We start from the raw sequence: 3,877 nt of genomic DNA on the forward strand, positions 1-3,877 counted from the left end.
AAAAATCTTGAATGGTGTTGGATGCAGTTGGTTTTCTATGCTTAAGACTACTTGGCAGGCATTGATCAAGCAGGTTTTGAAGAATTAAAAGATACAATGAAGTATGAGGTTCCACAGACGAATGCTTCTGTTCTTTTAACTCCTGGTGGTAGCTTCCAGAATAGAGGTCAAGCCTGTGGTCATGTGACTTGTAGCAGGCATCTTTTCCGATTTGGTAGAAAGTGCATTTTAAAAAAAAATGTTTTTTGACCTATTTTCATGTCGTAACCCAATAGTATACTTTCACTTTGGACCCCTATGTAAGTGGCGGCATATATCAACCCCCTCCCATGAGGTTTAGGTCACCCCTCGGCCTTCTCTTTTTTTTTAAACCGAAAAGAATCCCAACCTATTCAGCCATTCCGTTCTGGTATCCTTGTGAATCTTTGCACCTTCTGCAGTGCCTCTGTCCTTTTCCAAATTTGAGACCAAAACCATGCACAATACTCGTAAGTGTGGTTTTGTAACTACCTCTTTGCTTTTCAATTCTATTCCCCTGGAAATCAACTCTAATGCTATGTTTGCATTTTTATGTTTATTTGTGATTCTGCACCCCTAAATTCCTATTCCCCAGCCCATTTGTGATCTTAGTTCCCAAGGAGTATGTGGTCTTATTAGTTATAAATGAACCACCTCACTTACCTATATTGAAATTCAAGAACTTTGTGAAACACAAGACCTCGTGAACAATGGTTATAACAGGGTTCTTTGTTGATGAACTTAATGAAGAACAAAACAAGTAGGAACGGTGAATATGAAGATTGCAGCTATGGTTTTGTGTGCTAATTCAGATAATAGCACCTGAAAGTAATCTCTCAAAACAGGGATAACTTTCATGATCCTTTCTCATGGTTTCCGTGAAGGGGGAAGGATGTAGTGAAGCAGACTTTAGTCTCTGTGCTAAGACACATTCCCCTTAGCCTGCTATGTTCCAAAAATGACTCGCCTATCTGCTCTTAACCCCAGGGCACGTTGCACAACATAGTAAATGAATCTGCGATGCTTAAAATAGGTAGACCAACATTGTTGGCAAATATGTCATTAATTGTACAAACCAAATGAAATAATTGGGTATGGTGCACTAATATAACCACAAACATACTCAATTTACACCACTTTTGGAACAAAACAACATATCCATAGAAAATTACCACTGCAAATCATTTTGATGTTTAAGAAATGTGCTGCAGTCTTGTGATGACTCTGAGTAAATGCATCACTCATTGGTCCTGAACCATGCAAACTAAGGATGGCTCTGGGTTGGATCTGTTGTCTTTGCTTGGCTAGCTGGTGCTACAGTTATAGGATTCCTACAGTGCACCAGCCCTCCGAACGAGCACCCTATCCATGCCCGTAACCTAACCTTTTGGACACTATGGGGCAATTTAGTGTGGCCAATCCACCTTACCCGCACATCTTTTGGACTGGGAAGAAACCAGAGCACCCGGAGGAAACCTACGCAGGCATAGGGAGACACAAGCGCCAGGATCCCAAGGTCACAATCGAACCCCAGTCCCTGGTGCTGTGAGCAGCAGTGCTAACTAACCACTGGCAGCGTTGACAACAAGCTCCCTTGGTTCGAGAGTGAGAAAATTGGCCTGCTTTACTGCAGGGAAATTCAAGTGAGGTATGACTGATGCAGCCTCTCACATCCAAGCTGGATTGTCCTGTCATCACTTGCATCAAGACCAATGTGGAAAATTGGCACTTGGGTGAGCTACTGCAGCAAACGTATGGAGTGTGGAGTTGTATCCCAGTATGAAGTGATTCTCCCAGCCAAGAGGGTGGGTAAATGAATAGCATTATAGACATAATTACCGAGTTCCATGAGCTGTATTTAAAGATTTGTGTGGCGCTCTCCAACATGCCATTTAAGCAACCTCTGCCTTCAAAGCCAGCTACAGAACAACGCTGTGACAGGATTTACATTCAGACCTATCTCGAGCAGCTCCTAAATGTATGTGAGCCTTTTAACTGTTGTAAAGCATTTCTAAAACGGAGCCTAAACATGGGCTCAAACGGAGTGAAATGCTATATTTGTCACAGTGGAGTTTCCAATTAGAGTTTACACCATGTCAGAGAACCTCAGCTGAATTGAAAGAACATAAAGATTCCCCAGCCTCTAACAGAACCTACTCTATTGCAAGTATTCAATGCCCTTTTTATCATATGCCTGTGGTGCACATTAGCTTTTATGTCCAAGACACTTTTTTGTTATCTGAGAGGGAAAGAGATAGAGGTCCATCTAGTTCTGGGCCCTCTGCATTGCTGGTACTTGCACAATACAAATAAATAATGTTATTTGATGGTTATAAATTAATGTACAAGACATGAGGTGAGACAATCCCAATGATGGAAAGTTGTTCTACTATAGGTGAATTGGACATTCTGAATTCTCCCTCTGTGATCCGAACAGGCGCCGGAATGTTGCGACTAGGGGATTTTCACAGTAACTTCATTGCAGTGTTAATGTACTACTTGTGACAATAAAGATTATATTTAATAATCTTTATCAGCGTCACAAGTAGGCTTGTGGGAGGAAACCGGAGCACCCGGAGGAAACCCACACAGACGGGGAGAACGTGCAGACTGCACAGACAGTGACCCAAGCTGGGAATCGAACCTGGTACCCTGGCGCTGTGAAGCAACAGTGCTTGCTACTGTGCCGCCCAAGTAGAAATCTTGTGTAAACTGCTGATGGAGGGAAAGGCATGGGTGCTATCCACAAGGTTCTGTACTAAACTAACACTTCTCTGCTTCCCTCCCATGATTATAGTCATGGGGTACGATTCTCCAGTCCGCCAGCTGTGTTTTTCTGGGTGGCGCGCCCTCACCGCCCACGCGATTCTCCATTCCCGCTACCTGCCAATGGGATTTCCCATTATGGCCACCCCACGTCGCCGGGAATCCCGCAGGCTTGGGTGCGCTGCGAGCGCAACGGAGAATCCTTCCAGTGGAGAATCCAACTGACCATTGTAATGCTCCTCATTCCAGGATTACAAAATGAAATGTAGCCTTAATACAAGTCAATACAAGAGATGGTCAATAGCTTTAAGTTCCTGGGGATCACCATCACCAACAGTCTGTCCTGGTTCGCTCACGTTGATGCAACAGTCAAGAAAGCCCAACAACGTCTCTGCTTCCGACGGAAGCTAAAGAAATTTGGCATATCTGCATCGACTCTCACAAACCTCTACAGATGTGCGATAGAGAGCATCCTATCCGGCTGCCATCACAGCATGGTATGGCAACTGCTCGGCCCAAGATCGCAGGAAACAGCAGAGTGTGGTGAACTCAGCCCAACGCATCACACAAACTTGCCACCCTCCCATTGATTCTGTCTGCACCTCCCGCTGCCTCAGAAAGACACAGCATTGTCAGAGACCCCTCCCATACCGGCTTTGCCCATTTCCAGACCCTTCCATCAGGCAGACGTCTGAAGAGCCGCACATCCAGCCATAGGAACAGCTTCTTCCCCACAGCTACTAGACTCCTCAACGACTCCCCCTCGTACTGATCTGTTCCCTGTAAGAACACTATTCACAATGCACTATGCTGCTCTTGTTTGGCCTTGTTCCACATTGTAACCATTCCCTATTTGCCGATGTACTTTGTCAATTATTCTTTTTGTCTACTGTGTACATTCTCTTGAACACAAAAATGCTTTTCACTCTACTTCGGTACATGTGACAAATCAATCAATCAGTTTTTTTATGGGGCAGGGTTTCAAACTCCAAAGTATATCATGGGGTTCACCTGACCCACAACTTTTAATAGATTGTGGTTATGGGGAGCACAAGGGCCCACTTTACAGGTGTGATGCAACAGAGATCTAAAG

This window comes from Scyliorhinus torazame, chromosome X (assembly GCF_047496885.1).
Source record: "Scyliorhinus torazame isolate Kashiwa2021f chromosome X, sScyTor2.1, whole genome shotgun sequence".
In the NCBI taxonomy this organism is placed as follows: Eukaryota; Metazoa; Chordata; class Chondrichthyes; order Carcharhiniformes; family Scyliorhinidae; genus Scyliorhinus; species Scyliorhinus torazame.